We start from the raw sequence: 26,984 nt of genomic DNA on the forward strand, positions 1-26,984 counted from the left end.
TGTGAGTGGAAGTCACATATCACAGAGCAGTTTCTCAGAAAGCTTCTTTCTAGATTTCGTCGGAGGATATTTCCTTTTTCACCATAGCCCTCTATGGGCTTCCAAATATCACTTTGACAATTCCACAAGAACTGTTTGAGCGTAAGGCTTCTTGAGGGGAAAGCTGTAACTCTGTGAGATGATTTCACAGCACACAAAGAAGTTTCTCAGAAAGCTTCTTGCTCTTTGTTAAGGGAGGATATTTCCTTTGGCCCTATAGTCTTCAAAGATATCCGAAATATCTGTTCTCAGATTCCACAGAAATAAGGCTAGCAAGGAGATCCACGAAATACAGATGTAACTCTGTGAGTGGAAGTCACATATCCCAGAGCAGTTTCTCAGAAAGCTTCTTTCCAGATTTCATCTGAGGATATTTCCTTTTTCACCATAGCCCTCTATGGGCTCCCAAATATCACTTTGCCAATTCCACAAGAACTGTCTTAGCGAAAGGCTTCTTGAGGGGAAAGCTGTAACTCTGTGAGATGATTTCACAGAACACAAAGAAGTTTCTCAGAACGCTTCTTTCTCTTTGTAAACGGAGGATATTTCCTTTGGCCCTATAGTCTTCAAAGGGATCCGAAATATCTGTTCTCAGATTCCACAGAAATAAGGTTACCAAAGAGATCCACGAAATGCAGATGTAACTCTGTGAGTGGAAGTCACATATCACAGAGCGGTTTCTCAGAAAGCTTCTTTCCAGATTTCATCGGAGGATATGTCCTTTTTCACCATAGCCCTATATGGGCTGCAAAGTATCACTTTTCCAATTCCACAAGAACTGTCTTAGCGAACGGCTTCTTGAGGGGAAAGCTTTAACTCTGTGAGATGATTCATAGAACACAAAGAAGTTTCTCAGAAAGCTTCTTTCTCTTTGTTATCGGAGGATATTTCCTTTGGCCCTATAGTCTTCAAAAGGATCCGAAATATCTGTTCTCAGATTCCACAGAAATAAGGCTAGCAAAGAGATCCACGAAATACAGATGTAACTCTGTGAGTGGAAGTCACATATCACAGAGCAGTTTCTCAGAAAGCTTCTTTCCAGATTTCATCGGAGGATATTTTCTTTTTCACCATAGCCCTCTATGGGCTTCCAAATATCACTTTGCCAATTCCACAAGAACTGTCTTAGCGAAAGGCTTCTTGAGGGGAAAGCTGTAACTCTGTGAGATGATTTCACAGAACACAATGAAGTTTCTCAGAACGCTTCTTTCTCTTTGTAATCGGAGGATATTTCCTTTGGCCCTATAGTCTTCAAAGGGTTCCGAAATATCTGTTCTCAGATTCCACAGAAATAAGGCTAGCAAGGAGACCCACGAAATACAGATGTATCTCTGTGAGTGGAAGTCACATATCACAGAGCAGTATCTCAGAAAGCTTCTTTCCAGATTTCATCTGAGGATATTTCCTTTTTCACCATAGCCCTCTATGGGTTTCCAAATATCACTTTGCCAATTCCACAAGAACTGTCTTAGCGAAAGGCTTCTCGACGTGAAAGCTGTAACTCTGTGAGATGATTTCACAGAACACAAAGAAGTTTCTCAGAAAGCTTCTTTCTCTTTGTTATGGGAGGATATTTCCTTTGGCCCTATAGTCTTCAAAGGGATCCGAAATATCTGTTCTCAGATTCCACAGAAATAAGGCTAGCAAAGAGATCCACGAAATACAGATGTAACTCTGTGAGTGGAAGTCACATATAACAGAGCAGTTTCTCAGAAAGCTTCTTTCCAGTTTTCATCGGAGGATATTTCCTTTTTCACCTAGCCCTCTAAGGGCTTCCACATATCACTTTGCCAATTCCACAAGAACTGTCTTAGCGAAAGGCTTCTTGAGGGGAAAGCTGTAACTCTGTGAGATGATTTCACAGAACACAAAGAAGTTTCTCAGAAAGCTTCTTTCTCTTTGTTATCGGAGGATATTTCCTTTGGCGCTATAGTCTTCAAAGGGATCCGAAATATCTGCTCTCAGATTCCACAGAAATAAGGCTAGCAAAGAGATCCACGAAATACAGATGTAACTCTCTGAGTGGAAGTCACATATCACAGAGCAGTTTCTCAGAAAGCTTCTTTCCAGATTTCATCGGAGGATATTTCCTTTTTCACCATAGCCCTCGATGGGCTTCCAAATATCACTTTGCCAATTCCACAAGAACTGTCTTAGCGAAAGTCTTCTTGAGGGGAAAGCTGTAACTCTGTGAGATGATTTCACAGAACACAAAGAAGTTTCTCAGAAAGCTTCTTTCTCTTTGTTATCGGAGGATATTTCCTTTGGCCCCATAGTCTTCAAAGGGATCCGAAATATCTGTTCTCAGATTCCACAGAAATAAGGCTAGCAAAGAGATCCACGAAATACAGATGTAACTCTGTGAGTGGAAGTCATATATCCCAGAGCAGTTTCTCAGAAAGCTTCTTTCCAGATTTCATCTGAGGATATTTCCTTTTTCACCATAGCCCTCTATGGGCTTCCAAATATCACTTTGACAATTCCACAAGAACTGTCTTAGCGAAAGGCTTCTTGAGGGGAAAGCTGTAACTCTGTGAGATGATTTCACAGAACACAAAGAAGTTTTCAGAAAGCTTCTTTCTCTTTGTTATGGGAGGATATTTCCTTTGGCCCTACAGTCTTCAAAGGGATCCGAAATATCTGTTCTCAGATTCCACAGAAATAAGGCTAGAAAAGAGACCCACGAAATACAGATGTAACTCTGTGAGTGGAAGTCACATATCACAGAGCAGTTTCTCAGAAAACTTCTTTCCAGATTTCATCTGAGGATATTTCCTTTTTCATCATAGCCCTCTATGGGTTTCCAAATATCACTTTGCCAACTCCACAAGAACTGTCTTAGCGAAAGGCTTCTTGAGGGGAAAGCTGTAACTCTGTGAGATGATTTCAGAGAACACAAAGAAGTTTCTCAGAAAGCTTCTTTCTCTTTGTTATCGGAGGATATTTCCTTTGGCCTTATAGTCTTCAAAGGGATCCGAAATATCTGTTCTCAGATTCCACCGAAATAAGGCTAGCAAAGAGATCCACGAAATACACATGTAACTCTGTGAGTGGAAGTCACATATAACAGAGCAGTTTCTCAGAAAGCTTCTTTCTAGATTTCGTCGGAGGATATTTCCTTTTTCACCATAGCCCTCTATGGGCTTCCAAATATCACTTTGACAATTCCACAAGAACTGTTTGAGCGTAAGGCTTCTTGAGGGGAAAGCTGTAACTCTGTGAGATGATTTCACAGCACACAAAGAAGTTTCTCAGAAAGCTTCTTGCTCTTTGTTAAGGGAGGATATTTCCTTTGGCCCTATAGTCTTCAAAGATATCCGAAATATCTGTTCTCAGATTCCACAGAAATAAGGCTAGCAAGGAGATCCACGAAATACAGATGTAACTCTGTGAGTGGAAGTCACATATCCCAGAGCAGTTTCTCAGAAAGCTTCTTTCCAGATTTCATCTGAGGATATTTCCTTTTTCACCATAGCCCTCTATGGGCTCCCAAATATCACTTTGACAATTCCACAAGAACTGTCTTAGCGAAAGGCTTCTTGAGGGGAAAGCTGTAACTCTGTGAGATGATTTCACAGAACACAATGAAGTTTCTCAGAACGCTTCTTTCTCTTTGTAAACGGAGGATATTTCCTTTGGCCCTATAGTCTTCAAAGGGATCCGAAATATCTGTTCTCAGATTCCACAGAAATAAGGTTACCAAAGAGATCCACGAAATGCAGATGTAACTCTGTGAGTGGAAGTCACATATCACAGAGCGGTTTCTCAGAAAGCTTCTTTCCAGATTTCATCGGAGGATATGTCCTTTTTCACCATAGCCCCAGATGGGCTGCAAAGTATCACTTTTCCAATTCCACAAGAACTGTCTTAGCGAACGGCTTCTTGAGGGGAAAGCTTTAACTCTGTGAGATGATTCATAGAACACAAAGAAGTTTCTCAGAAAGCTTCTTTCTCTTTGTTATCGGAGGATATTTCCTTTGGCCCTATAGTCTTCAAAAGGATCCGAAATATCTGTTCTCAGATTCCACAGAAATAAGGCTAGCAAAGAGATCCACGAAATACAGATGTAACTCTGTGAGTGGAAGTCACATATCACAGAGCAGTTTCTCAGAAAGCTTCTTTCCAGATTTCATCGGAGGATATTTTCTTTTTCACCATAGCCCTCTATGGGCTTCCAAATATCACTTTCCCAATTCCACAAGAACTGTCTTAGCGAAAGGCTTCTTGAGGGGAAAGCTGTAACTCTGTGAGATGATTTCACAGAACACAATGAAGTTTCTCAGAACGCTTCTTTCTCTTTGTAATCGGAGGATATTTCCTTTGGCCCTATAGTCTTCAAAGGGTTCCGAAATATCTGTTCTCAGATTCCACAGAAATAAGGCTAGCAAGGAGACCCACGAAATACAGATGTATCTCTGTGAGTGGAAGTCACATATCACAGAGCAGTTTCTCAGAAAGCTTCTTTCCAGATTTCATCTGAGGATATTTCCTTTTTCACCATAGCCCTCTATGGGTTTCCAAATATCACTTTGCCAATTCCACAAGAACTGTCTTAGCGAAAGGCTTCTCGACGTGAAAGCTGTAACTCTGTGAGATGATTTCACAGAACACAAAGAAGTTTCTCAGAAAGCTTCTTTCTCTTTGTTATGGGAGGATATTTTCTTTGGCCCTATAGTCTTCAAAGGGATCCGAAATATCTGTTCTCAGATTCCACAGAAATAAGGCTAGCAAAGAGATCCACGAAATACAGATGTAACTCTGTGAGTGGAAGTCACATATAACAGAGCAGTTTCTCAGAAAGCTTCTTTCCAGTTTTCATCGGAGGATATTTCCTTTTTCACCTAGCCCTCTAAGGGCTTCCACATATCACTTTGCCAATTCCACAAGAACTGTCTTAGCGAAAGGCTTTTGAGGGGAAAGCTGTAACTCTGTGAGATGATTTCACAGAACACAAAGAAGTTTCTCAGAAAGCTTCTTTCTCTTTGTTATCGGAGGATATTTCCTTTGGCGCTATAGTCTTCAAAGGGATCCGAAATATCTGCTCTCAGATTCCACAGAAATAAGGCTAGCAAAGAGATCCACGAAATACAGATGTAACTCTCTGAGTGGAAGTCACATATCACAGAGCAGTTTCTCAGAAAGCTTCTTTCCAGATTTCATCGGAGGATATTTCCTTTTTCACCATAGCCCTCGATGGGCTTCCAAATATCACTTTGCCAATTCCACAAGAACTGTCTTAGCGAAAGTCTTCTTGAGGGGAAAGCTGTAACTCTGTGAGATGATTTCACAGAACACAAAGAAGTTTCTCAGAAAGCTTCTTTCTCTTTGTTATCGGAGGATATTTCCTTTGGCCCCATAGTCTTCAAAGGGATCCGAAATATCTGTTCTCAGATTCCACAGAAATAAGGCTAGCAAAGAGATCCACGAAATACAGATGTAACTCTGTGAGTGGAAGTCACATATCCCAGAGCAGTTTCTCAGAAAGCTTCTTTCCAGATTTCATCTGAGGATATTTCCTTTTTCACCATAGCCCTCTATGGGCTTCCAAATATCACTTTGACAATTCCACAAGAACTGTCTTAGCGAAAGGCTTCTTGAGGGGAAAGCTGTAACTCTGTGAGATGATTTCACAGAACACAAAGAAGTTTTCAGAAAGCTTCTTTCTCTTTGTTATGGGAGGATATTTCCTTTGGCCCTACAGTCTTCAAAGGGATCCGAAATATCTGTTCTCAGATTCCACAGAAATAAGGCTAGAAAAGAGACCCACGAAATACAGATGTAACTCTGTGAGTGGAAGTCACATATCACAGAGCAGTTTCTCAGAAAACTTCTTTCCAGATTTCATCTGAGGATATTTCCTTTTTCATCATAGCCCTCTATGGGTTTCCAAATATCACTTTGCCAATTCCACAAGAACTGTCTTAGCGAAAGGCTTCTTGAGGGGAAAGCTGTAACTCTGTGAGATGATTTCAGAGAACACAAAGAAGTTTCTCAGAAAGCTTCTTTCTCTTTGTTATCGGAGGATATTTCCTTTGGCCTTATAGTCTTCAAAGGGATCCGAAATATCTGTTCTCAGATTCCACCGAAATAAGGCTAGCAAAGAGATCCACGAAATACACATGTAACTCTGTGAGTGGAAGTCACATATCACAGAGCAGTTTCTCAGAAAGCTTCTTTCTAGATTTCGTCGGAGGATATTTCCTTTTTCACCATAGCCCTCTATGGGCTTCCAAATATCACTTTGACAATTCCACAAGAACTGTTTGAGCGTAAGGCTTCTTGAGGGGAAAGCTGTAACTCTGTGAGATGATTTCACAGCACACAAAGAAGTTTCTGAGAAAGCTTCTTGCTCTTTGTTAAGGGAGGATATTTCCTTTGGCCCTATAGTCTTCAAAGATATCCGAAATATCTGTTCTCAGATTCCACAGAAATAAGGCTAGCAAGGAGATCCACGAAATACAGATGTAACTCTGTGAGTGGAAGTCACATATCCCAGAGCAGTTTCTCAGAAAGCTTCTTTCCAGATTTCATCTGAGGATATTTCCTTTTTCACCATAGCCCTCTATGGGCTCCCAAATATCACTTTGACAATTCCACAAGAACTGTCTTAGCGAAAGGCTTCTTGAGGGGAAAGCTGTAACTCTGTGAGATGATTTCACAGAACACAATGAAGTTTCTCAGAACGCTTCTTTCTCTTTGTAAACGGAGGATATTTCCTTTGGCCCTATAGTCTTCAAAGGGATCCGAAATATCTGTTCTCAGATTCCACAGAAATAAGGTTACCAAAGAGATCCACGAAATGCAGATGTAACTCTGTGAGTGGAAGTCACATATCACAGAGCGGTTTCTCAGAAAGCTTCTTTCCAGATTTCATCGGAGGATATGTCCTTTTTCACCATAGCCCCAGATGGGCTGCAAAGTATCACTTTTCCAATTCCACAAGAACTGTCTTAGCGAACGGCTTCTTGAGGGGAAAGCTTTAACTCTGTGAGATGATTCATAGAACACAAAGAAGTTTCTCAGAAAGCTTCTTTCTCTTTGTTATCGGAGGATACTTCCTTTGGCCCTATAGTCTTCAAAAGGATCCGAAATATCTTTTCTCAGATTCCACAGAAATAAGGCTAGCAAAGAGATCCACGAAATACAGATGTAACTCTGTGAGTGGAAGTCACATATCACAGAGCAGTTTCTCAGAAAGCGTCTTTCCAGATTTCATCGGAGGATATTTCCTTTTTCACCATAGCCCTCTATGGGCTTCCAAATATCACTTTGCCAATTCCACAAGAACTGTCTTAGCGAAAAGCTTCTTGAGGGAAAGCTGTAACTCTGTGAGATGATTTCACAGAACACAAAGAAGTTTCTCAGAAAGCTTCTTTCTCTTTCTTATCGGAGGATATTTCCTTTGGCCCTCTAGTCTTCAAAGGGATCCGAAATATCTACTCTCAGATTCCACAGAAATAAGGCTAGCAAAGAGATCCACGAAATACAGATGTAACTCTGTGAGTGGAAGTCACATATCCCAGAGCAGTTTCTCAGAAAGCTTCTTTCCAGATTTCATCGGAGGATATTTCCTTTTTCACCATAGCCCTTTATGGGCTTCCAAATATCACTTTGACAATTCCACAAGAACTGTCTTAGCGAAAGGCTTCTTGAGGGGAAAGCTGTAACTCTGTGAGATGATTTCACAGAACACAAAGAAGTTTTCAGAAAGCTTCTTTCTCTTTGTTATGGTAGGATATTTCCTTTGTCCCTACAGTCTTCAAAGGGATCCGAAATATCTGTTCTCAGATTCCACAGAAATAAGGCTAGCAAAGAGATCCACGAAATACAGATGTAACTCTGTGAGTGGAAGTCACATATCACAGAGCAGTTTCTCAGAAAGCTTCTTTCCAGATTTCATCGGAGGATATTTTCTTTTTCACCATAGCCCTCTATGGGCTTCCAAATATCACTTTGCCAATTCCACAAGAACTGTCTTAGCGAAAGGCTTCTTGAGGGGAAAGCTGTAACTCTGTGAGATGATTTCACAGAACACAATGAAGTTTCTCAGAACGCTTCTTTCTCTTTGTAATCGGAGGATATTTCCTTTGGCCCTATAGTCTTCAAAGGGTTCCGAAATATCTGTTCTCAGATTCCACAGAAATAAGGCTAGCAAGGAGACCCACGAAATACAGATGTATCTCTGTGAGTGGAAGTCACATATCACAGAGCAGTTTCTCAGAAAGCTTCTTTCCAGATTTCATCTGAGGATATTTCCTTTTTCACCATAGCCCTCTATGGGTTTCCAAATATCACTTTGCCAATTCCACAAGAACTGTCTTAGCGAAAGGCTTCTCGACGTGAAAGCTGTAACGCTGTGAGATGATTTCACAGAACACAAAGAAGTTTCTCAGAAAGCTTCTTTCTCTTTGTTATCGGAGGATATTTCCTTTGGCCCTATAGTCTTCAAAGGGATCCGAAATATCTGTTCTCAGATTCCACAGAAATAAGGCTAGCAAAGAGATCCACGAAATACAGATGTAACTCTGTGAGTGGAAGTCACATATAACAGAGCAGTTTCTCAGAAAGCTTCTTTCCAGTTTTCATCGGAGGATATTTCCTTTTTCACCTAGCCCTCTAAGGGCTTCCACATATCACTTTGCCAATTCCACAAGAACTGTCTTAGCGAAAGGCTTCTTGAGGGGAAAGCTGTAACTCTGTGAGATGATTTCACAGAACACAAAGAAGTTTCTCAGAAAGCTTCTTTCTCTTTGTTATCGGAGGATATTTCCTTTGGCGCTATAGTCTTCAAAGGGATCCGAAATATCTGCTCTCAGATTCCACAGAAATAAGGCTAGCAAAGAGATCCACGAAATACAGATGTAACTCTGTGAGTGGAAGTCACATATCACAGAGCAGTTTCTCAGAAAGCTTCTTTCCAGATTTCATCGGAGGATATTTCCTTTTTCACCATAGCCCTCGATGGGCTTCCAAATATCACTTTGCCAATTCCACAAGAACTGTCTTAGCGAAAGTCTTCTTGAGGGGAAAGCTGTAACTCTGTGAGATGATTTCACAGAACACAAAGAAGTTTCTCAGAAAGCTTCTTTCTCTTTGTTATCGGAGGATATTTCCTTTGGCCCCATAGTCTTCAAAGGGATCCGAAATATCTGTTCTCAGATTCCACAGAAATAAGGCTAGCAAAGAGATCCACGAAATACAGATGTAACTCTGTGAGTGGAAGTCACATATCCCAGAGCAGTTTCTCAGAAAGCTTCTTTCCAGATTTCATCTGAGGATATTTCCTTTTTCACCATAGCCCTCTATGGGCTTCCAAATATCACTTTGACAATTCCACAAGAACTGTCTTAGCGAAAGGCTTCTTGAGGGGAAAGCTGTAACTCTGTGAGATGATTTCACAGAACACAAAGAAGTTTTCAGAAAGCTTCTTTCTCTTTGTTATGGGAGGATATTTCCTTTGGCCCTACAGTCTTCAAAGGGATCCGAAATATCTGTTCTCAGATTCCACAGAAATAAGGCTAGAAAAGAGACCCACGAAATACAGATGTAACTCTGTGAGTGGAAGTCACATATCACAGAGCAGTTTCTCAGAAAACTTCTTTCCAGATTTCATCTGAGGATATTTCCTTTTTCATCATAGCCCTCTATGGGTTTCCAAATATCACTTTGCCAATTCCACAAGAACTGTCTTAGCGAAAGGCTTCTTGAGGGGAAAGCTGTAACTCTGTGAGATGATTTCAGAGAACACAAAGAAGTTTCTCAGAAAGCTTCTTTCTCTTTGTTATCGGAGGATATTTCCTTTGGCCTTATAGTCTTCAAAGGGATCCGAAATATCTGTTCTCAGATTCCACCGAAATAAGGCTAGCAAAGAGATCCACGAAATACACATGTAACTCTGTGAGTGGAAGTCACATATCACAGAGCAGTTTCTCAGAAAGCTTCTTTCTAGATTTCGTCGGAGGATATTTCCTTTTTCACCATAGCCCTCTATGGGCTTCCAAATATCACTTTGACAATTCCACAAGAACTGTTTGAGCGTAAGGCTTCTTGAGGGGAAAGCTGTAACTCTGTGAGATGATTTCACAGCACACAAAGAAGTTTCTCAGAAAGCTTCTTGCTCTTTGTTAAGGGAGGATATTTCCTTTGGCCCTATAGTCTTCAAAGATATCCGAAATATCTGTTCTCAGATTCCACAGAAATAAGGCTAGCAAGGAGATCCACGAAATACAGATGTAACTCTGTGAGTGGAAGTCACATATCCCAGAGCAGTTTCTCAGAAAGCTTCTTTCCAGATTTCATCTGAGGATATTTCCTTTTTCACCATAGCCCTCTATGGGCTCCCAAATATCACTTTGACAATTCCACAAGAACTGTCTTAGCGAAAGGCTTCTTGAGGGGAAAGCTGTAACTCTGTAAGATGATTTCACAGAACACAATGAAGTTTCTCAGAACGCTTCTTTCTCTTTGTAAACGGAGGATATTTCCTTTGGCCCTATAGTCTTCAAAGGGATCCGAAATATCTGTTCTCAGATTCCACAGAAATAAGGTTACCAAAGAGATCCACGAAATGCAGATGTAACTCTGTGAGTGGAAGTCACATATCACAGAGCGGTTTCTCAGAAAGCTTCTTTCCAGATTTCATCGGAGGATATGTCCTTTTTCACCATAGACCCAGATGGGCTGCAAAGTATCACTTTTCCAATTCCACAAGAACTGTCTTAGCGAACGGCTTCTTGAGGGGAAAGCTTTAACTCTGTGAGATGATTCATAGAACACAAAGAAGTTTCTCAGAAAGCTTCTTTCTCTTTGTTATCGGAGGATATTTCCTTTGGCCCTATAGTCTTCAAAAGGATCCGAAATATCTGTTCTCAGATTCCACAGAAATAAGGCTAGCAAAGAGATCCACGAAATACAGATGTAACTCTGTGAGTGGAAGTCACATATCACAGAGCAGTTTCTCAGAAAGCTTGTTTCCAGATTTCATCGGAGGATATTTCCTTTTTCACCATAGCCCTCTATGGGCTTCCAAATATCACTTTGCCAATTCCACAAGAACTGTCTTAGCGAAAGGCTTCTTGAGGGGAAAGCTGTAACTCTGTGAGATGATTTCACAGAACACAAAGAAGTTTCTCAGAAAGCTTCTTTCTCTTTGTTATCTGAGGATATTTTTTTCTCCCTACAGTCTTCAAAGGGATCCGAAATATCTGTTCTCAGATTCCACAGAAATCAGGCTAGCAAAGAGATCCACGAAATACAGATGTAACTCTGTGAGTGGAAGTCACATATCACAGAGCAGTTTCTCAGAAAGCGTCTTTCCAGATTTCATCGGAGGATATTTCCTTTTTCACCATAGCCCTCTATGGGCTTCCAAATATCACTTTGCCAATTCCACAAGAACTGTCTTAGCGAAAGGCTTCTTGAGGGGAAAGCTGTAACTCTGTGAGATGATTTCACAGAACACAAAGAAGTTTCTCAGAAAGCTTCTTTCTCTTGGTTATCGGAGGATATTTCCTTTGGCCCTATAGTCTTCAAAGGGATCAGAAATATCTGTTCTCAGATTCCACAGAAATAAGGCTAGGAAAGAGTTCCACGAAATACAGATGTAACTCTGTGAGTGGAAGTCACATATCACAGAGCAGTTTCTCAGAAAGCTTCTTTCCAGATTTCATCGGAGGATATTTCCTTTTTCACCCTAGCCCTCTATGGGCTTCCAAATATCACTTTTCCAATTCCACAAGAACTGTCTTAGCGAAAGGCTTCTCGAGGTGAAAGCTGTAACTCTGGGAGATGATTTCACAGAACACAAAGAAGTTTCTCAGAAAGCTTCTTTCTCTTTGTTATGGGAGGATATTTCCTTTGGCCCTATAGTCTTCAAAGGGATCCGAAATATCTGTTCTCAGATTCCACAGAAATAAGGCTAGCAAAGAGATCCACGAAATACAGATGTAACTCTGTGAGTGGAAGTCACGTATCACAGAGCAGTTTCTCAGAAAGCGTCTTTCCAGATTTCATCAGAGGATATTTCCTTTTTCACCATAGCCCTCTATGGGCTTCCAAATATCACTTTGCCAATTCCACAAGAACTGTCTTAGCGAAAGGCTTCTTGAGGGGAAAGCTGTAACTCTGTGACATGATTTCACAGAACACAAAGAAGTTTCTCAGAAAGCTTCTTTCTCTTTGTTATCGGAGGATATTTACTTTGGCCCTATAGTCTTCAAAGGGATCTGAAATATCTGCTCTCAGATTCCACAGAAATAAGGCTAGCAAAGAGATCCACGAAATACAGATGTAACTCTGTGAGTGGAAGTCACATATCACAGAGCAGTTTCTCAGAAAACTTCTTTCCAGATTTCATCAGAGGCTATTTCCGTTTTCACCATAGCCCTCTATGGGCTTCCAATATCACTTTTCCAATTCCACAAGAACTGTCTTAGCGAATGTCTTCTTGAGGGGAAAGCTGTAACTCTGTGAGATGATTTCACAGAACACAAAGAAGTTTCTCAGAAAGCTTCTTTCTCTTTGTTATCGGAGGATATTTCCTTTGGCCCTAAAGTCTTCAAAGGGATCCGAAATATCTGTTCTCAGATTCCACAGAAATAAGGCTAGCAAAGGGTTCCACGAAATACAGATGTAACTCTGTGAGTGGAAGTCACATATCACAGAGCAGTTTCTCAGAAAGCTTCTTTGCAGATTTCATCTGACGATATTTCCTTTTTCACCATAGCCCTCTATGGGCTTCCAAATATCACTTTAACAATTCCACAAGAACTGTCTTAGCGAAAGGCTTCTTGAGGGGAAAGCTGTAACTCTGTGAGATGATTTCACAGAACACAATGAAGTTTCTCAGAAAGCTTCTTTCTCTTTGTAATCGTTGGATATTTCCTTTGGCCCTATAGTCTTCAAAAGGATCCGAAATATCTGTTCTCAGATTCCACAGAAATAAGGCTAGCAAAGAGATCCACGAAATACAGATGTAACTCTGTGAGTGGAAGTCACATATCACAGAGCAGTTTCTCAGAAAGCTTCTTTCCAGATTTCATCGGTGGATATTTCCTTTTTCACCAAAGCCCTCTATGGGCTTCCAAATATCACTTTGCCAATTCCACAAGAACTGTCTTAGCGAAAGGCTTCTTGAGGGGAAAGCTGTAACTCTGTGAGATGATTTCACAGAACACAAAGAAGTTTCTCAGAAAGCTTCTTTCTCTTTGTTTTCTGAGGATATTTTTTTCTCCCTACAGTTTTCAAAGGGATCCGAAATATCTGTTCTCATATTCCACAGAAATCAGGCTTGCAAAGAGATCCACGAAATACAGATGTAACTCTGTGAGTGGAAGACAGATATCACAGAGCAGTTTCTCAGAAAGCTTCTTTCCAGATTTCATTGGAGGATATTTCCTTTTTCACCATAGCCCTCTATGGGCTTCCAAATATCACTTTGCCAATTCCACAAGAACTGTCTTAGCGAAAGGCTTCTTGAGGGTAAAACTGTAACTCTGTGAGATGATTTCACAGAACACAAAGAAGTTTCTCAGAAAGCTTCTTTCTCTTTGTTATCGGAGGATATTTCCTTTGGCCCTATAGTCTTCAAAGGGATCCGAAATATCTGTTTTCAGATTCCAAAGAAAAAAGGCTAGCAAAGAGATCCACGAAATACAGATGTAACACTGTGAGTGGAAGTCACATATCACAGAGCAGTTTCTTAGAAAGCTTCTTTCCAGATTTCATCTGAGGATATTTCCTTTTTCACCATAGCTCTCTATGGGCTTCTAAATATCACTTTGCCAATTCCACAAGAACTGTCTTAGCGAAAAGCTTCTTGAGCGGAAAGCTGTAACTCTGTGAGATGATTTCACAGAACACAAAGAAGTTTTCAGAAAGCTTCTTTCTCTTTGTAATCGGAGGATATTTCCTTTGGCCCTATAGTCTTCAAAAGGATCCGAAATATCTGTTCTCAGATTCCACAGAAATAAGGCTAGCAAAGAAATCCACGAAATACAGATGTAACTCTGTGAGTGGAAGTCGCATATCAGAGAGCAGTTTCTCAGAAAGCTTCTTTCCAGATTTCATCGGAGTATACTTCCTTTTTCACCATAGCCCTCTATGGGCTTCCAAATATCACTTTGCCAATTCCACAAGAACTGTCTTAACGAAAGGCTTCTTGAGGGGAAAGCTGTAAATCTGTGAGATGATTTCACAGAACACAAAGAAGTTTTCAGAAAGCTTCTTTCTCTTTGTTATCGGAGGATATTTCCTTTGTCCCTACAGTCTTCAAAGGGATCCGAAATATCTGTTCTCAGATTCCACAGAAATAAGGCTAGCAAAGAGATCCACGAAATACAGATGTAACTCTGTGAGTGGAAGTCACATATCACAGAGCAGTTTCTCAGAAAGCTTCTTTCCAGATTTCATCAGAGGCTATTTCCGTTTTCACCATAGCCCTCTATGGGCTTCCAATATCACTTTTCCAATTCCACAAGAACTGTCTTAGCGAATGTCTTCTTGAGGGGAAAGCTGTAACTCTGTGAGATGATTTCACAGAACACAAAGAAGTTTCTCAGAAAGCTTCTTTCTCTTTGTTATCGGAGGATATTTTTTTCTCCCTACAGTCTTCAAAGGGATCCGAAATATCTCTTCTCAGATTCCACAGAAATCAGGCTAGCAAAGAGATCCACGAAATACAGATGTAACTCTGTGAGTGGAAGACACATATCACAGAGCAGTTTCTCAGAAAGCTTCTTTCCAGATTTCATTGGAGGATATTTCCTTTTTCACCATAGCCCTCTATGGGCTTCCAAATATCACTTTGCCAATTCCAAAAGAACTGTCTTAGCGAAAGGCTTCTTGAGGGTAAAACTGTAACTCTGTGAGATGATTTCACAGAACACAAAGAAGTTTCTCAGAAAGCTTCTTTCTCTTTGTTATCGGAGGATATTTCCTTTGGCCCTATGGTCTTCAAAGGGATCCGAAATATCTGTTCTCAGATTCCACAGAAATAAGGCTAGCAAAGAGATCCACGAAATACAGATGTAACTCTGTGAGTGGAAGTCACATATCACAGAGCAGTTTCTCAGAAAGCTTCTTTCCAGATTTCATCGGAGGATATTTCCTTTTTCACCATAGCCCTCTATGGGCTTCCAAATATCACTTTGCCAATTCCACAAGAACTGTCTTATCGAAAGGCTTCTTGAGGGGAAAGCTGTAACTCTGTGAGATGATTTCACCGAACACAATGAAGTTTCTCAGAAAGCTTCTTTCTCTTTGTAATCGGAGGATATTTCCTTTGGCCCTATAGTCTTCAAAATGATCCGAAATATCTGTTCTCAGATTCCACAGAAATAAGGCTAGCAAAGAGATCCACGAAATACAGATGTAACTCTGTGAGTGGAAGTCGCATATCAGAGAGCAGTTTCTCAGAAAGCTTCTTTCCAGATTTCATCGGAGTATACTTCCTTTTTCACCATAGCCCTCTATGGGCTTCCAAATATCACTTTGCCAATTCCACAAGAACTGTCTTAGCGAAAGGCTTCTTGAGGGGAAAGCTGTAACTCTGTGAGATGATTTCACAGAACACAAAGAAGTTTTCAGAAAGCTTCTTTCTCTTTTTTATGGGAGGATATTTCCTTTGTCCCTATAGTCTTCAAAGGGATCCGAAATATCTGTTCTCAGATTCCACAGAAATAAGGCTAGCAAAGAGATCCACGAAATACAGATGTACCTCTGTGAGTGGAAGTCACATATAACAGAGCAGTTTCTCAGAAGGCTTATTTCCAGATTTCATCGGAGGATATGTCCTTTTTCACCTTAGCCCTCTATGGGCTTCCAAATATCACTTTGCCAATTCCACAAGAACTGTCTTAGCGAAAGGCTTCTTGAGGGGAACGCTGTAACTCTGTGAGATGATTTCACAGAACACAAAGAAGTTTCTCACAAAGCTTCTTTCTCTTTGTTATCGGATTATATTTCCTTTGGCCCTATAGTCTTCAAAGGGATACGAAAAATCTGTTTTCAGATTCCACAGAAATAAGGCTAGCAAAGAGATCCACGAAATACAGATGTAACTCTGTGAGTGGAAGTCACATATCACAGAGCAGTTTCTTAGAAAGCTTCTTTCCAGATTTCATCTGAGGATATTTCCTTTTTCACCATAGCTCTCTATGGGCTTCTAAATAACACTTTGCCAATTCCACAAGAACTGTCTTAGCGAAAAGCTTCTTGAGCGGAAAGCTGTAACTCTGTGAGATGATTTCACAGAACACAAAGAATTTTCTCAGAAAGCTTCTTTCTCTTTGTTTTCGGAGGAGATTTCCTTTGGCCCTGTAGTCTTCAAAGGGATCCGAAATATCTCTTCTCAGATTCCACAGAAATAAGGCTGGCAAGGAGACCCACGAAATACAGATGTAACTCTGTGAGTGGAAGTCACATATCACAGAGCAGTTTCTCAGAAAGCATCTTTCCAGATTTCATCTGAGGATATTTCCTTTTTCACCATAGCCCTCTATGGGTTTCCAAATATCACTTTGCCAATTCCACAAGAACTGTCTTAGCGAAAGGCTTCTTGAAGGGAAAGCTGTAACTCTGTGAGATGATTTCACAGAACACAAAGAAGTTTCTCAGAAAGCTTCTTTCTCTTTGTTATCGGAGGATATTTCCTTTGGCCCTATAGTCTTCAAAGGGATCCGAAATATCTGTTCTCAGATTCCACAGAAATAAGGCTAGCAAAGGGATCCACGAAATACAGATGTAACTCTCTGAGTGGAAGTCACATATCACAGAGCAGTTTCTCAGAAAGCTTCTTTCCAGATTTCATCGGAGGATATTTCCTTTTTCAACATAGCCCTCTATGGGCTTCCAAATATCACTTTGCCAATTCCACAAGAACTGTCTTAGCGAAAGGCTTCTTGAGGGGAAAGCTGTAACTCTGTGAGATGATTTCACAGAACACAAAGAAGTTTCTCAGAAAGCTTCTTTCTCTTTGTTATCGGAGGATATTTCCTTTGGCCCTCTAGTCTTCAAAGGGATCCGAAATATCTGTTCTCAGATTCCACAGAAATAAGGCTAGCAAAGAGATCCACGAAATACAGATGTAACTCTGTGAGTGGAAGTCACATATCCCAGAGCAGTTTCTCAGAAAGCTTCTTTCCAGATTTCATCGGAGGATATTTCCTTTTTCACCATAGCCCTCTATGGGCTTCCAAATATCACTTTGCCAATTCCACAAGAACTGTCTTAGCGAAAGGCTTCTTGAGGGGAAAGCTGTAACTCTGTGAGATGAATTCACCGAACACAATGAAGTTTCTCAGAAAGCTTCTTTCTCTTTGTAATCGGAGGATATTTCCTTTGGCCCTATAGTCTTCAAAAGGATCCGAAATATCTGTTCTCAGATTCCACAGAAATAAGGCTAGCAAAGAGATCCACGAAATACAGATGTAACTCTGTGAGTGGAAGTCACATATCACAGAGCAGTTTCTCAGAAAGCTTCTTTCCAGATTTCATCGGAGGATATTTCCTTTTTCACCATAGCCCTCTATGGGCTTCCAAATATCACTTTGCCAATTCCACAAGAACTGTCTTAGCGAAAGGCTTCTTGAGGGGAAAGCTGTAACACTGTGAGACGATTTCACAGAACACAAAGAAGTTTCTCAGAAAGCTTCTTTCTCTTTGTTATCGGAGGATATTTCCTTTGGCCCTCTAGTCTTCAAAGGGATCCGAAATATCTGTTCTCAGATTCCACAGAAATAAGGTTAGCAAAGAGATCCACGAAATACAGATGTAACTCTGTTAGTGGAAGTCACATATCCCAGAGCAGTTTCTCAGAAAGCTTCTTTCCAGATTTCATCGGAGGATATATCCTTTTTCACCATAGCCCTCTATGGGCTTCCAAATATCACTTTGACAATTCCACAAGAACTGTCTTAGCGAAAGGCTTCTTGAGGGGAAAGCTGTAACTCTGTTAGATGATTTCACAGAACACAAAGAAGTTTTCAGAAAGCTTCTTTCTCTTTGTTATGGGAGGATATTTCCTTTGGCCCTACAGTCTTCAAAGGGATCCGAAATATCTGTTCTCAGATTCCAAAGAAATAAGGCTAGCAAAGAGATCCACGAAATACAGATGTAACTCTGTGAGTGGAAGTCACATATCACAGAGCAGTTTCTCAGAAAGCTTCTTTCCAGATTTCATCGGAGGATACTTCCTTTTTCACCATAGCCCTCTATGGGCTTCCAAATATCACTTTGCCAATTCCACAAGAACTGTCTTAACGAAAGGCTTCTTGAGGGGAAAGCTGTAACTCTGTGAGATGATTTCACAGAACACAAAGAAGTTTCTCAGAAAGCTTCTTTCTCTTTGTTATCGGAGGATATTTACTTTGGCCCTATAGTCTTCAAAGGGATCCGAAATATCTGTTCTCAGATTCCACAGAAATATGGCTAGCAAAGAGATCCACGAAATACAGATGTAACTCTGTGAGTGGAAGTCACATATCACAGAGCAGTTTCTCAGAAAGCTTCTTTCCAGATTTCATCGGAGGATATTTCCTTTTTCACCATAGCCCTCTATGGGCTTCCAAATATCACTTTGCCAATTCCACAAGAACTGTCTTAGCGAAAGGCTTCTTGAGGGGAAAGCTGTAACTCTGTGAGATGATTTCACAGAACACAAAGAAGTTTTCAGAAAGCTTCTTTCTCTTTTTTATGGGAGGATATTTCCTTTGTCCCTATAGTCTTCAAAGGGATCCGAAATATCTGTTCTCAGATTCCACAGAAATAAGGCTAGCAAAGAGATCCACGAAATACAGATGTACCTCTGTGAGTGGAAGTCACATATAACAGAGCAGTTTCTCAGAAGGCTTATTTCCAGATTTCATCGGAGGATATGTCCTTTTTCACCTTAGCCCTCTATGGGCTTCCAAATATCACTTTGCCAATTCCACAAGAACTGTCTTAGCGAAAGGCTTCTTGAGGGGAACGCTGTAACTCTGTGAGATGATTTCACAGAACACAAAGAAGTTTCTCACAAAGCTTCTTTCTCTTTGTTATCGGATTATATTTCCTTTGGCCCTATAGTCTTCAAAGGGATACGAAAAATCTGTTTTCAGATTCCACAGAAATAAGGCTAGCAAAGAGATCCACGAAATACAGATGTAACTCTGTGAGTGGAAGTCACATATCACAGAGCAGTTTCTTAGAAAGCTTCTTTCCAGATTTCATCTGAGGATATTTCCTTTTTCACCATAGCTCTCTATGGGCTTCTAAATAACACTTTGCCAATTCCACAAGAACTGTCTTAGCGAAAAGCTTCTTGAGCGGAAAGCTGTAACTCTGTGAGATGATTTCACAGAACACAAAGAATTTTCTCAGAAAGCTTCTTTCTCTTTGTTTTCGGAGGAGATTTCCTTTGGCCCTGTAGTCTTCAAAGGGATCCGAAATATCTCTTCTCAGATTCCACAGAAATAAGGCTGGCAAGGAGACCCACGAAATACAGATGTAACTCTGTGAGTGGAAGTCACATATCACAGAGCAGTTTCTCAGAAAGCATCTTTCCAGATTTCATCTGAGGATATTTCCTTTTTCACCATAGCCCTCTATGGGTTTCCAAATATCACTTTGCCAATTCCACAAGAACTGTCTTAGCGAAAGGCTTCTTGAAGGGAAAGCTGTAACTCTGTGAGATGATTTCACAGAACACAAAGAAGTTTCTCAGAAAGCTTCTTTCTCTTTGTTATCGGAGGATATTTCCTTTGGCCCTATAGTCTTCAAAGGGATCCGAAATATCTGTTCTCAGATTCCACAGAAATAAGGCTAGCAAAGGGATCCACGAAATACAGATGTAACTCTCTGAGTGGAAGTCACATATCACAGAGCAGTTTCTCAGAAAGCTTCTTTCCAGATTTCATCGGAGGATATTTCCTTTTTCAACATAGCCCTCTATGGGCTTCCAAATATCACTTTGCCAATTCCACAAGAACTGTCTTAGCGAAAGGCTTCTTGAGGGGAAAGCTGTAACTCTGTGAGATGATTTCACAGAACACAAAGAAGTTTCTCAGAAAGCTTCTTTCTCTTTGTTATCGGAGGATATTTACTTTGGCCCTCTAGTCTTCAAAGGGATCCGAAATATCTGTTCTCAGATTCCACAGAAATAAGGCTAGCAAAGAGATCCACGAAATACAGATGTAACTCTGTGAGTGGAAGTCACATATCCCAGAGCAGTTTCTCAGAAAGCTTCTTTCCAGATTTCATCGGAGGATATTTCCTTTTTCACCATAGCCCTCTATGGGCTTCCAAATATCACTTTGCCAATTCCACAAGAACTGTCTTAGCGAAAGGCTTCTTGAGGGGAAAGCTGTAACTCTGTGAGATGAATTCACCGAACACAATGAAGTTTCTCAGAAAGCTTCTTTCTCTTTGTAATCGGAGGATATTTCCTTTGGCCCTATAGTCTTCAAAAGGATCCGAAATATCTGTTCTCAGATTCCACAGAAATAAGGCTAGCAAAGAGATCCACGAAATACAGATGTAACTCTGTGAGTGGAAGTCACATATCACAGAGCAGTTTCTCAGAAAGCTTCTTTCCAGATTTCATCGGAGGATATTTCCTTTTTCACCATAGCCCTCTATGGGCTTCCAAATATCACTTTGCCAATTCCACAAGAACTGTCTTAGCGAAAGGCTTCTTGAGGGGAAAGCTGTAACACTGTGAGACGATTTCACAGAACACAAAGAAGTTTCTCAGAAAGCTTCTTTCTCTTTGTTATCGGAGGATATTTCCTTTGGCCCTCTAGTCTTCAAAGGGATCCGAAATATCTGTTCTCAGATTCCACAGAAATAAGGTTAGCAAAGAGATCCACGAAATACAGATGTAACTCTGTTAGTGGAAGTCACATATCCCAGAGCAGTTTCTCAGAAAGCTTCTTTCCAGATTTCATCGGAGGATATATCCTTTTTCACCATAGCCCTCTATGGGCTTCCAAATATCACTTTGACAATTCCACAAGAACTGTCTTAGCGAAAGGCTTCTTGAGGGGAAAGCTGTAACTCTGTTAGATGATTTCACAGAACACAAAGAAGTTTTCAGAAAGCTTCTTTCTCTTTGTTATGGGAGGATATTTCCTTTGGCCCTACAGTCTTCAAAGGGATCCGAAATATCTGTTCTCAGATTCCAAAGAAATAAGGCTAGCAAAGAGATCCACGAAATACAGATGTAACTCTGTGAGTGGAAGTCACATATCACAGAGCAGTTTCTCAGAAAGCTTCTTTCCAGATTTCATCGGAGGATACTTCCTTTTTCACCATAGCCCTCTATGGGCTTCCAAATATCACTTTGCCAATTCCACAAGAACTGTCTTAACGAAAGGCTTCTTGAGGGGAAAGCTGTAACTCTGTGAGATGATTTCACAGAACACAAAGAAGTTTCTCAGAAAGCTTCTTTCTCTTTGTTATCGGAGGATATTTACTTTGGCCCTATAGTCTTCAAAGGGATCCGAAATATCTGTTCTCAGATTCCACAGAAATATGGCTAGCAAAGAGATCCACGAAATACAGATGTAACTCTGTGAGTGGAAGTCACATATCACAGAGCAGTTTCTCAGAAAGCTTCTTTCCAGATTTCATCGGAGGATATTTCCTTTTTCACCATAGCCCTCTATGGGCTTCCAAATATCACTTTGCCAATTCCACAAGAACTGTCTTAGCGAAAGGCTTCTTGAGGGGAAAGCTGTAACTCTGTGAGATGATTTCACAGAACACAAAGAAGTTTCTCAGAAAGCTTCTTTCTCTTTGTTATCGGAGGATATTTCCTTTGGCCCTCTAGTCTTCAAAGGGATCCGAAATATCTGTTCTCAGATTCCACAGAAATAAGGCTAGCAAAGAGATCCACGAAATACAGATGTATCTCTGTGAGTGGAAGTCACATATCACAGAGCAGTTTCTCAGAAAGCTTCTTTCCAGATTTCATCTGAGGATATTTCCTTTTTCACCATAGCCCTCTATGGGTTTCCAAATATCACTTTGCCAATTCCACAAGAACTGTCTTAGCGAAAGGCTTCTCGACGTGAAAGCTGTAACTCTGTGAGATGATTTCACAGAACACAAAGAAGTTTCTCAGAAAGCTTCTTTCTCTTTGTTATGGGAGGATATTTCCTTTGGCCCTATAGTCTTCAAAGGGATCCGAAATATCTGTTCTCAGATTCCACAGAAATAAGGCTAGCAAAGAGATCCACGAAATACAGATGTAACTCTGTGAGTGGAAGTCACATATAACAGAGCAGTTTCTCAGAAAGCTTCTTTCCAGTTTTCATCGGAGGATATTTCCTTTTTCACCATAGCCCTCTAAGGGCTTCCAAATATCACTTTGCCAATTCCACAAGAACTGTCTTAGCGAAAGGCTTCTTGAGGGGAAAGCTGTAACTCTGTGAGATGATTTCACAGAACACAAAGAAGTTTCTCAGAAAGCTTCTTTCTCTTTGTTATCGGAGGATATTTCCTTTGGCGCTATAGTCTTCAAAGGGATCCGAAATATCTGCTCTCAGATTCCACAGAAATAAGGCTAGCAAAGAGATCCACGAAATACAGATGTAACTCTGTGAGTGGAAGTCACATATCACAGAGCAGTTTCTCAGAAAGCTTCTTTCCAGATTTCATCGGAGGATATTTCCTTTTTCACCATAGCCCTCGATGGGCTTCCAAATATCACTTTGCCAATTCCACAGGAACTGTCTTAGCGAAAGTCTTCTTGAGGGGAAAGCTGTAACTCTGTGAGATGATTTCACAGAACACAAAGAAGTTTCTCAGAAAGCTTCTTTCTCTTTGTTATCGGAGGATATTTCCTTTGGCCCCATAGTCTTCAAAGGGATCCGAAATATCTGTTCTCAGATTCCACAGAAATAAGGCTAGCAAAGAGATCCACGAAATACAGATGTAACTCTGTGAGTGGAAGTCACATATCCCAGAGCAGTTTCTCAGAAAGCTTCTTTCCAGATTTCATCTGAGGATATTTCCTTTTTCACCATAGCCCTCTATGGGCTTCCAAATATCACTTTGACAATTCCACAAGAACTGTCTTAGCGAAAGGCTTCTTGAGGGGAAAGCTGTAACTCTGTGAGATGATTTCACAGAACACAAAGAAGTTTTCAGAAAGCTTCTTTCTCTTTGTTATGGGAGGATATTTCCTTTGGCCCTACAGTCTTCAAAGGGATCCGAAATATCTGTTCTCAGATTCCACAGAAATAAGGCTAGAAAAGAGACCCACGAAATACAGATGTAACTCTGTGAGTGGAAGTCACATATCACAGAGCAGTTTCTCAGAAAACTTCTTTCCAGATTTCATCTGAGGATATTTCCTTTTTCATCATAGCCCTCTATGGGTTTCCAAATATCACTTTGCCAATTCCACAAGAACTGTCTTAGCGAAAGGCTTCTTGAGGGGAAAGCTGTAACTCTGTGAGATGATTTCACAGAACACAAAGAAGTTTCTCAGAAAGCTTCTTTCTCTTTGTTATCGGAGGATATTTCCTTTGGCCTTATAGTCTTCAAAGGGATCCGAAATATCTGTTCTCAGATTCCACCGAAATAAGGCTAGCAAAGAGATCCACGAAATACACATGTAACTCTGTGAGTGGAAGTCACATATCACAGAGCAGTTTCTCAGAAAGCTTCTTTCTAGATTTCGTCGGAGGATATTTCCTTTTTCACCATAGCCCTCTATGGGCTTCCAAATATCACTTTGACAATTCCACAAGAACTGTTTGAGCGTAAGGCTTCTTGAGGGGAAAGCTGTAACTCTGTGAGATGATTTCACAGCACACAAAGAAGTTTCTCAGAAAGCTTCTTGCTCTTTGTTAAGGTTGGATATTTCCTTTGGCCCTATAGTCTTCAAAGATATCCGAAATATCTGTTCTCAGATTCCACAGAAATAAGGCTAGCAAGGAGATCCACGAAATACAGATGTAACTCTGTAAGTGGAAGTCACATATCCCAGAGCAGTTTCTCAGAAAGCTTCTTTCCAGATTTCATCTGAGGATATTTCCTTTTTCACCATAGCCCTCTATGGGCTCCCAAATATCACTTTGACAATTCCACAAGAACTGTCTTAGCGAAAGGCTTCTTGAGGGGAAAGCTGTAACTCTGTGAGATGATTTCACAGAACACAATGAAGTTTCTCAGAACGCTTCTTTCTCTTTGTAAACGGAGGATATTTCCTTTGGCCCTATAGTCTTCAAAGGGATCCGAAATATCTGTTCTCAGATTCCACAGAAATAAGGTTACCAAAGACATCCACGAAATGCAGATGTAACTCTGTGAGTGGAAGTCACATATCACAGAGCGGTTTCTCAGAAAGCTTCTTTCCAGATTTCATCGGAGGATATGTCCTTTTTCACCATAGCCCCAGATGGGCTGCAAAGTATCACTTTTCCAATTCCACAAGAACTGTCTTAGCGAACGGCTTCTTGAGGGGAAAGCTTTAACTCTGTGAGATGATTCATAGAACACAAAGAAGTTTCTCAGAAAGCTTCTTTCTCTTTGTTATCGGAGGATATTTCCTTTGGCCCTATAGTCTTCAAAAGGATCCGAAATATCTTTTCTCAGATTCCACAGAAATAAGGCTAGCAAAGAGATCCACGAAATACAGATGTAACTCTGTGAGTGGAAGTCACATATCACAGAGCAGTTTCTCAGAAAGCGTCTTTCCAGATTTCATCGGAGGATATTTCCTTTTTCACCATAGCCCTCTATGGGCTTCCAAATTTCACTTTGACAATTCCACAAGAACTGTCTTAGCGAAAAGCTTCTTGAGGGGAAAGCTGTAACTCTGTGAGATGATTTCACAGAACACAAAGAAGTTTCTCAGAAAGCTTCTTTCTCTTTGTTATCGGAGGATATTTCCTTTGGCCCTATAGTCTTCAAAGGGATCCGAAATATCTGTTCTCAGATTCCACAGAAATAAGGCTAGGAAAGAGATCCACGAAATACAGATGTAACTCTTTGAGTGGAAGTCACATATCACAGAGCAGTTTCTCAGAAATCTTCTTTCCAGATTTCATCGGAGGATATTTCCTTTTTCACCATAGCCCTCTATGGGCTTCCAAATATCACTTTGCCAATTCCACAAGAACTGTCTTAGCGTAAGGTTTCTTGAGGGGAAAGCTGTAACTCTGTGAGATGATTTCACAGAACACAAAGAAGTTTCTCAGAAAGCTTCTTTCTCTTTGTTATCGGAGGATATTTCCTTTGGCCCTATAGTCTTCAAAGGGATCCGAAATATCTGTTCTTACATTCCACAGAAATAAGGCTAGCAAGGAGACCCACGAAATACAGATGTAACTCTGTGAGTGGAAGTCACATATCACAGAGCAGTTTCTCAGAAAGCGTCTTTCCAGATTTCATCGGAGGATATTTCCTTTTTCACCATAGCCCTTTATGGGCTTCCAAATATCACTTTGCCAATTCCACAAGAACTGTCCTAGCGAAAGGCTTCTTGAGGGGAAAGCTGTAACTCTGTGAGATGATTTCACAGAACACAAAGAAGTTTCTCAGTAAGCTTCTTTCTCTTGGTTATCGGAGGATATTTCCTTTGGCCCTATAGTCTTCAAAGGGATCCGAAATATCTGTTCTCAGATTCCACAGAAATAAGGCTAGCAAACAGATCCACGAAATACACATATAACTCTGTGAGTGGAAGTCACATATCACAGAGCAGTTTCTCAGAAAGCTTCTTTCCAGATTTCATCGGAGGATATTTCCTTTTTCACCTTAGCCCTCTATGGGCTTCCAAATATCACTTTGACAATTCCACAAGAACTGTCTTAGCGAAAGGCTTCTTGAGGGGAAAGCTGTAACTCTGTGAGGTGATTTCACAGAACACAAAGAAGTTTCTCAATAAGCTTCTTTCTCTTTGTTATCGGAGGATATTTCCTTTGGCCCTATAGTCTTCAAAGGGATCCGAAATATCTGTTCTCAGATTCCACAGAAATAAGGCTAGGAAAGAGTTCCACGAAATACAGATGTAACTCTGTGAGTGGAAGTCACATATCACAGAGCCGTTTCTCAGAAAGCTTCTTTCCAGATTTCATCGGAGGATATTTCCTTTTTCACCAAAGCCCACTATGGGCTTCCAAATATCACTTTGCCAATTCCACAAGAACTGTCTTAGCGAAAGGCTTCTTGAGGGGAAAGCTGTAACTCTGTGAGATGATTTCACAGAACACAAAGAAGTTTCTCAGAAAGCTTCTTTCTCTTTGTTATCGGAGGATATTTCCTTTGTCCCTACAGTCTTCAAAGGGATCCGAAATATCTGTTCTCAGATTCCGAAGAAATAAGGCTAGCAAAGAGATCCACGAAATACAGATGTAACTCTGTGAGTGGAAGTCACATATCACAGAGCAGTTTCTCAGAAAGCTTCTTTCGAGATTTCATCGGAGGATATTTCCTTTTTCACCATAGCCCTCTATGGGCTTCCAAATATCACTTTGCCAATTCCACAAGAACTGTCTTAGCGAAAGGCTTCTTGAGGGGAAAGCTGTAACTCTGTGAGATGATTTCACAGAACACAAAGAAGTTTCTCAGAAAGCCTCTTTCTCTTTGTTATCGGAGGATATTTACTTTGGCCCTATAGTCTTCAAAGGGATCCGAAATATCTGTTCTCAGATTCCACAGAAATAAGGCTAGGAAAGAGATCCACGAAATACAGATGTAACTCTTTGAGTGGAAGTCACTTATCACAGAGCAGTTTCTCAGAAATCTTCTTTCCAGATTTCATCGGAGGATATTTCCTTTTTCACCATAGCCCTCTATGGGCTTCCAAATATCACTTTGGCAATTCCACAAGAACTGTCTTAGCGTAAGGTTTCTTGAGGGGAAAGCTGTAACTCTGTGAGATGATTTCACATAACACAAAGAAGTTTCTCAGAAAGCTTCTTTCTCTTTGTTATCGGAGGATATTTCCTTTGGCCCTA

This window comes from Macaca fascicularis, chromosome 12 (assembly GCF_037993035.2).
Source record: "Macaca fascicularis isolate 582-1 chromosome 12, T2T-MFA8v1.1".
Taxonomy (NCBI): domain Eukaryota; kingdom Metazoa; phylum Chordata; class Mammalia; order Primates; family Cercopithecidae; genus Macaca; species Macaca fascicularis.